General features: G+C 39.6%; 4 non-coding genes across 4 annotated transcripts; all 4 read left to right on the forward strand.

Moving 5' to 3' along the window:
- The first annotated feature begins 1,093 nt into the window (after positions 1-1,093).
- On the forward strand, positions 1,094-1,204 carry trnal-caa. The gene is made up of 2 exons: positions 1,094-1,131; positions 1,159-1,204. It is a non-coding gene; the product is annotated as a tRNA-Leu (tRNA).
- Positions 1,205-1,540: 336 nt separating this feature from the next.
- On the forward strand, positions 1,541-1,651 carry trnal-caa. The gene is made up of 2 exons: positions 1,541-1,578; positions 1,606-1,651. It is a non-coding gene; the product is annotated as a tRNA-Leu (tRNA).
- A 3,015-nt stretch (positions 1,652-4,666) lies between these two features.
- Positions 4,667-4,777, forward strand: trnal-caa. The gene is made up of 2 exons: positions 4,667-4,704; positions 4,732-4,777. It is a non-coding gene; the product is annotated as a tRNA-Leu (tRNA).
- Positions 4,778-7,569: 2,792 nt separating this feature from the next.
- On the forward strand, positions 7,570-7,680 carry trnal-caa. Its single transcript has 2 exons — positions 7,570-7,607; positions 7,635-7,680. It is a non-coding gene; the product is annotated as a tRNA-Leu (tRNA).
- Positions 7,681-8,789: the final 1,109 nt, after the last annotated feature.

Raw genomic sequence — 8,789 nt, forward strand, 5'->3', positions numbered from 1 at the left:
GAGCTCTTTATAGCGACGACAGTTCTGTTCTGCTATTTATCAGGTACAGTTGTCTACTTTTGTGATTTCATACTGGTATTTTGTTAATGTCATGTGTAATACTGTTAACCAGTCTGCAGTAGCCTGTTTCATGCTAACTGGAGCTCTTTATAGCGACAAAAGTGATTATTTATCAGAATAAACAGCTGTGATAGCCAATGAAGAGCAACGGCTTCGTCTGTAACACCACACAACGCAAGAGAGAGAGAGAGAGAGTACACACCCGCTACATCAGCACCACATTGACTGCTGCTGTGTAATACTGCTCTGCTCATCCAAAATGGTGGTTCTCGACTGAGCACGGTTACGATCTGAGTGTCAGGATGGCCAAGTGTTCTAAGCCAGACTCGAGAGCTTGCTCCTTCCTGAGTTAAAGGGACTTCTTGTTTCCAAATAGAGGTGTGGGTTCAAATCACTCTCCTGATATTGATTTAACAGTTGATTTCTTTTTTTGATCCCCCTTTTAGTTTGATGATTTTCTGATTGTATCCCCTTTTGCCTTTCTTTCTACTGTGTGTTTCCCTGTGTGACAGCTGTGTCCATTTAGTGTCCAACTATATTTAATTTAACACCAAAATTCAATGAAAGTAGTGAACTAATCAATTATTTTACTTGTGAAGAGCGTTGCATGGAACCATCCACGTTACTTTTTTTGACAATTTCGTTGAAAGAAATCCAAATTTCTGATATAGAAACTTTTGAAAATTGGGGTCAAATTTGACCCAAGGACAACAGGAGGGTTATGTCATTATCTATCTACTGTAATGGTCTCTTAACTGGTCTTCCCAAAGGGACCATTAAGCCGCTGCAGCTAGTTCACAATGCTGCTGCAAGAGTTTTAACCAGGCCCGAGAGAACAGAGCACATTACTCCCGTTCTGACGTCTTTACACTTACTCCCAGTTAGTAAAATGCTACTACTAAAGGTAAATGGAAATATGAATATTTAGTGTCTGAAACCTTCACCTATACAATTTATGGCTTTTACCAGAAGAACAATCATGAAAGAAATCCATCCAAAATGGCTGTTTTTGACTGACTAAATCTTTACAGTTGTCAGGATGGCCGAGTGGTCTAAGGCGCCAGACTCAAGGGTTCACTCCTTCCTGATTAAAGGGATTTCTGGTCTCCAAATGGAGGCGTGGGTTCAAATCCCACTCCTGACAGAACTTTAACCACAGGTCATACCATTTAATGTGGTGATGTTACAGCTATATCCCCTTGTCCTTTCCTTTAAATGTGTTTACCATGTGTGACAAATATGTCCTTAAAAGATCATAAAAATGTAGGTATCTTTAGTCCCATGTTGGAGTTTTTATAAATCTTCATACCTCAGTTTTCTCCCCATTGAGGTGTTTGAATACCTCTTTCAGCTCATACAAAACAGACTGATGAACTATTCGTACATATAGCTACCAAAAGTAATGCACTGTAATTTGTATATAGTCCTCACATGTATTGCTGGTGGTTCTGTACTGACCAGGGTCACAAGCAATCAAGTTGTCAGGGTGGCCGAGTGGTCTAAGGCGCCAGACTCAAGGGTTCACTCCTTCCTGAGTAAAGGGACTTCTGGTCTCCAAATGGAGGCGTGGGTTCAAATCCCACTCCTGACAAACATTTAACCACAGCTATGATCATTTTAGTTTGATGATATTACAGTTTTATCCCCTTTTCCTTTCTTTTAACTTTAACTGTGTGTCCATGAGCCAGTCATATGTATAGTTACGTAAAGTAATGCACTGTAATATGTATGTTGTTTTTTTTTCATGTGTTTTTTGCTGTCAGTGTAGCGGAGTTAATAATTCCACTTGCCATTAAAAAGTATCTTTTCATTTGGCTAGTAGTTTCCATATGCGACAGGCTTTTTCTGTAACATGAGCGCCATCTATTGGTGCTATTCTGCAGACTTTAGAGTAAATTCTTACACACCATCACCAGTCTGCGGTAGCCTGTTTCATGGTAAGTCGCATATACTGAACTCCACTGTTATAGCTAGGTAAATGTGTTCATTGTGATAATATATTAGTATGCATGTAGTATATCTACACTGGAGCTCTCTAATTTTATGTTAGAGACCAATTTTGTATTGTTTCTTTTGTTTTAAATTACAAAGTTCACCATGTTGTGCTAGCTTGCTAGTCTGGTTGGGGCCTAGCTTGATAACCTAACTTTTATGATACAACCGTGGCAACAGTAAACTGAATAATTTCTGTTTTCATTTTAGCTAAATGGAGCTCTTTATAGCAACGACAGTTCTGTTCTGCTATTTATCAGGTACAGTTGTCTACTTTTGTGATTTCAAACTGCTATTTTGTTAATGTCATGTGTAATACTGTTAACCAGTCTGCAGTAGCCTGTTTCATGCTAACCAGTCCCTCCAAAAAAATGCGATTATGCGATCGCATAATTCAACGCATAATCAGCCAAAGTCCGCATATTTATGCAGGGGACGCATTTTTTGCAAATATGCCGCACTTTCGTCGCATAAATTGCCGATTTCCGCGCAAAATATGCAGAGCTTGAATGATTTCATAATCCCCGCATTTTCGTTGCAAAAAAAGTCACATATATCTTAGCAGAAAGTTGAAAAAATTTTGCATTTACTTCACACTAGCTGCCATTTTCCCCTGTTGCCATGGGAACGTTATGAAGTGACGTAATTACGCGACGTGAACATCATCGAAAAGCAGGGTGTTTGGGGGAGGGGGGAATCACTTTTTTTTTCTTTTTCATCAAACCGCAATTTTTGCAAGTTCCCGAAATTTCATCGCATAAAATTGCATAAATATCCCGCATATTCCATCGCATTTTTTAAGAAAACGTGCCGCATAATCAAGGATTTTCCGATTGTATCCCCTTTTACCTTTCTTTTTACTGTGTGGTTCCCTGTGTGACAGCTGTGTCCATTTAGGGATTATTAGTCCCATTTTTTTGTTTTATCAACTGACATCCAATAACACACCTCCTACCATGATACTGCCCCCTTTTCTAACTTCTACGACCAATAAGTTAACGGTCTTCCATATAATAGGAATCTGGGTTATTTCCGTTGGTGCCAAAGTGGTGGACCAACAGACATTACCATCACAAGATGGTATACTGACCATTACGGACATCTGACAAGCAGGATTTTCCTTTAAAAGTCCATTACGGCTCAAGTCTGTAGATGTCTCTGTCTGCTTTTAATGTCACTGATACTCTATCTTCTCTCACTTTAACACACACACTCAAAGTTCAAACAATGTGTGTGAATTCACAACTTTGGTTTTCTCCAGAGACAATTATGTGTGATTTCGTGGAACAACACCAATGTAAGTTTCTCAGTAGTTAATATTTGTCATTATCTCTCTACTGTAATGGTCTGTAATGGCCTTCCCAAAGGGACCATTAAGCAGCTGCAGCTAGTTCACAATGCTGCTGCAAGAGTTTTAACCAGGCCCAAGAGAACAGAGCACATTACTCCTGTTCTGACGTCTTAGCTATATCCCCCTTGTCCTTTCTTTTAAATGTGTTTACCATGTGTGACAAATATGTCCTTAAAAGATCATAAAAATGTAGGTATCTTTAGTCCCATGTTGGAGTTTTTATAAGTCTTCATACCTCAGTTTTCTCCCCATTGAGGTGTTTGAATACCTCTTTCAGCTCATACAAAACAGACTGATGAACTACTCGTACATATAGCTACCAAAAGTAATGCACTGTAATTTGTATATAGTCCTCACATGTATTGCTGTCGGCACCACATTGACTGTTGCTGTATAAAACTGCTCTGGTCATCCACAATGGTGGTTCTGTACTGACCAGGGTCACAGGGAGCTCAAGTCGTCAGGATGGCCGAGCGGTCTAAGGCGGTGGGGTGGGGTCTGGGTGCCCTTCCCCAGGGAACTTTTCAGTGTCAAAGACTTAATTTCCTGAATTTTTATACACTTTTATGCAACAATTCATAGCTAAAATACCTTTATTTAGCCTATGCAAAAGAACAAAAACACAGATGACAATTTAAAATATGTCAAAAATATAATGGAAAGTATGTTGTTGCGTGTCATTGTGCGTTTTTAAGTGACTATATGGAACTTCTGGAGCTTTCTTAGTGAGTATACTATATTGGGGTACTATACTGGGTTTGGCTACGACCTGCGGCCATTTGCTGCATTTCGTTCCCCCTCTCTCCCCTTTCATGGCTTCATGTGATCTTCTCGTCTCACTATGGTTAGTTTGACATTATAGTTGTCAAGATGGCCGAGTGGTCTAAGGCGCCAGACTCAAGGGTTCACTCCTACCTGAGTAAAGGGTCTTCTGCTCTCCAGATGGAGGCTTGGGTTCAAATCCCACTCCTGGCAGACATTTAACCACAGACTTCATCCTCCTTTTTAACATGTGAAACTGTCTGTTTCCCTGTTCAACCGTGTCCTTAAACATGTAGAGATGTTTAGTCTAATCTTGTCCAAGACTTTTTAGTTAATCTTAGTACCCCAGTTCTCTTCCTACTGAGGTGTTTGAATATTATTATAATTTTTTTGTTGCTCAAACACAAATACCCCAGATAAACAATAGAAAGTAACGTGCTGAAATCTTTGGTCATCCAATATGAGTTTTTGACTGAATATGGCTACCATGACTCTGCAGTTGTCAGGATGGCCGAGCGGTCTAAGGCGCCAGACTCAAGGGTTCACTCCTTCCTGAGCAAAGGGACTTCTGGTCTCCAATTGGAGGCGTGGGTTCAAATCCCACTCCTGACAGAGTTTTAACCACAGCTATGATCACTTTTAATTTGATGATGTTACAGTTTTATCCAATTTTCCTTTCTTTTAACTTTAACTGTGTATCCATGAACCAGTCATACGTATAGCTACGTAAAGTAATGCACTGTAATATGTATGTATTTCATGTGTTTATTGCTGTCAGCACCACATTGACATATAAAACTGCTCTGGTCATCCAAAATGTTGGTTCTCAACTGAGCACGGTTACTCAAGACTCAAGGGTTCACTCCTTCCTGAGTAAAGGGACTTCTGGTCTCCAACTGGAGACGTGGGTTCAAATCCCATTCCTGACAGAGCTATAACCACAGGTCGTAACATTTAATGTGGTGATGTTACAGCTATATTCTCTTTTATTTTAAATGTGTTTACCATGTGTGACAAATATGTCCTTAAAAGATCATAAAAATGTAGGTTAGTCCCATGTTGGAGTTTTTATAAGTCTTCATACCTCAGTTTTCTCCCCCTTTAGTTTTTTTTTTCCTTTTTTTCCCTCCCCAAAAAAAAAATAATTTTTTAGCTACCAAAAGTAATGCACTGTAATTTGTATATAGTCCTCACATATATTGCTGTCAGCACTACATTGACTGTTGCTGTATAACCGTGGGTTCAAATCCCACTCCTGACATTATCCCAGGTTTCATCCTCCTTTAACACTTAAAAATATGTCCATAAAAGATTGTTAAAACATAGGGATTGTTAGTCCCAAATTGCAGTTTTTAATTAATCTTAAAGGTCCTATGACATGCTGCTTTTTGGATGATTTTATATAGGCCTTAGTGGTCCCCTAATACTGTATCTGAAGTCTCTTTTATATAGGCCTTAGTGGTCCCCTAATACTGTATCTGAAGTCTCTTTTATATAGACCTTAGTGGTCCCCTAATACTGTATCTGAAGTCTCTTTTATATAGACCTTAGTGGTCCCCTAATACTGTATCTGAAGTCTCTTTTATATAGGCCTTAGTGGTCCCCTAATACTGTATCTGAAGTCTCTTTTATATAGACCTTAGTGGTCCCCTAATACTGTATCTGAAGTCTCTTTTATATAGACCTTAGTGGTCCCCTAATACTGTATCTGAAGTCTCTTTTATATAAGCCTTAGTGGTCCCCTAATACTGTATCTGAAGTCTCTTTTATATAAGCCTTAGTGGTCCCCTAATACTGTATCTGAAGTCTCTTTTATATAGACCTTAGTGGTCCCCTAATACTGTATCTAAAGTTCTTTTATATAGACCTTAGTGGTCCCCTAATACTGTATCTGAAGTCTCTTTTATATAGACCTTAGTGGTCCCCTAATACTGTATCTGAAGTCTCTTTTATATAGACCTTAGTGGTACCCTAATACGGTATCTGAAGTCTCTTTTTATATAGGCCTTAGTGGTCCCCTAATACTGTATCTGAAGTCTCTTTTATATAGACCTTAGTGGTCCCCTAATACTGTATCTGAAGTCTCTTTTATATAAGCCTTAGTGGTCCCCTAATACTGTATCTGAAGTCTCTTTTATATAAGCCTTAGTGGTCCCCTAATACTGTATCTGAAGTCTCTTTTATATAGACCTTAGTGGTCCCCTAATACTGTATCTGAAGTCTCTTTTATATAGACCTTAGTGGTCCCCTAATACTGTATCTGAAGTCTCTTTTATATAGACCTTAGTGGTCCCCTAATACTGTATCTGAAGTCTCTCTTATGTAGACCTTAGTGGTCCCCTAATACTGGATCTGAAGTCTCTTTTATATAGACCTTAGTGGTCCCCTAATACTGTATCTGAAGTCTCTCTTATGTAGACCTTAGTGGTCCCCTAATACTGGATCTGAAGTCTCTTTTATATAGACCTTAGTGGTCCCCTAATACTGTATCTGAAGTCTCTTTTATATAGACCTTAGTGGTCCCCTAATACTGGATCTGAAGTCTCTTTCCCGAAATTCAGCCTTGGTGCAGAATTACAGCCACTAGAGCCAGTCCCACAATGAGCTTTCCTTAGGATGTGCCATTTCTGTGTCTGTAGCTATTGAGGAGGGGGGGGCAAGGTGGAGGCTGGGGGTGTGGCCTTGACCAACTGCCATGCTTCACTCGTTTGCAAGCCATGATCAAGGGGGTAAGTCAGCCTCCACAAAGCGCACCTCCCATGAACTCTTAGTTGTCAGGATGGTCATGAACGTCGTTACAGTAATGTCATCGCAATCCATCCAATAATAATCAGAGATATTTCAGTCTGTACCAAAGGTAAATGAAACAATGTGTATTTAGTGTCTTACACCTCTGTTTAATACACAATTTTGATCTTTCCCAGATGAACTATCATGAAAATAAAGTGCTTAAAATCTTCGACCATCCAAAATGGAGGTTCTCACCTCACTATGGTTAACTCAGGAGTGTAGTAGTCAGGGTTGTGAGCGGTCTAAGGCGCCAGACTCAAGGGTTCACTCCTTCCTGACTAAAGGGACTTCTGGTCTCTGAATGGAGGCGTGGGTTCAAATCCCACTCCTGGCACACATTTAACCACAGATTTCATCCTCCTTTTTAACATGTGAAACTGTCTGTTTCCCTGTTCAACTGTCTTTAAACATGTAGACATGTCCAATGTCCAAGACTTTTTAATTAATCTTAGTACCGCAGTTCTCTCCCTACTGAGGTGTTTGAATACCTTATAATTATTTTATTTTTTAGCTCAAACACAAATACCCCAGATAAACAATAGAAAGTAACGTGCTGAAATCTGGTCATCCAATATGAGTTTTTGACTGAATATGGCTACCATGACTCTGCAGTTGTCAGGATGGCCGAGCGGTCTAAGGCGCCAGACTCAAGGGTTCACTCCTTCCTGAGTAAAGGGACTTCTGGTCTCCAATTGGAGGCGTGGGTTCAAATCCCGCTCCTGACAGAGTTTTAACCACAGCTATGATCACTTTTAGTTTGATGATGTTATAATTTTATCCCCTTTTTGGCCTTTCTTCCGTGTTTATCAACTACGGACATCTGACAAGCAGTATGTTCCTTTAAAAGTCCATTATGGCTGATCTCTGTAGATATCTCTGTCTCCTTTTAATGTCGTTGACTCTCTATCCTCTCTCACTTTAACACACACTATCAAAGTTCAAACAAGGCCAAAATGTGGACACTGGTTTTACTTTCACTACATTTTATTTGCCGTTACCGCGACCTTGCTCTGACCACACTGAGGCTGCCATCTGCAGTGAGTGTAGACAGCAAGACTCTCGGAAACGTCCCCGGTTTGGAAGAATCCATCCCAGCTAATCTCCGCAGCGCTGTGAGACTACGCCTGATGTTAAGACCAAAGCGACGTGTTAGTTCATCTCTCAACACAATCAGAAAGGAGTTTATTGCCACAGTAGTTACCCTACGTGAAATTAGCCTTGCTGATTGGTGCAAAAAACATATTAAACATAAACAGAAACAATAAATACAGAAACAGAAACAAATACTGTATATACAAAATAACGTTGACTTCCCTACTTCCCCTGTCTGCAGCTCTCAGCCTGAAGCCCATTGGTTCCTTTATGGAAGATATACATCTTTGAAAAGCAAAAACACCACCAGCCCAAGGCTTCAACTTCAATCTATGGGATTATTTTTGTGCCTTTAATTCCACGCAACACTTCTCAACTATCAAACAAAAATTACTACCTCGAGCAAAACAAATGTCATCTCTAAAGTAAAACTCAGAACTTGCAAACAAAACATTTGCGTAGTCGTAAACTATTTTTAATGTATTTTATTAGTTTGATAATCTGTCCTTTTGTGTACAGTTGAGTTGCTCTCTCCATCACGTTTGCAGTTAAGGCAAATGGAGAGACTCAATGGAGAGCAAAAGACTGATTATTGAGAAAGAAGCAGAGGGAACTGTTAACAAAAGGACATATCAAATGAATAAAAGACCAATAGTTTACGACTACACTAGGGCTGCTCCCTCTTAGTCGACTAATCGCTCGTTTTGGTTTTAGTCAACTTAGATTTCTTTAGTCCATTAGT

This window comes from Perca fluviatilis, chromosome 23 (assembly GCF_010015445.1).
Source record: "Perca fluviatilis chromosome 23, GENO_Pfluv_1.0, whole genome shotgun sequence".
NCBI classification, from domain to species: domain Eukaryota; kingdom Metazoa; phylum Chordata; class Actinopteri; order Perciformes; family Percidae; genus Perca; species Perca fluviatilis.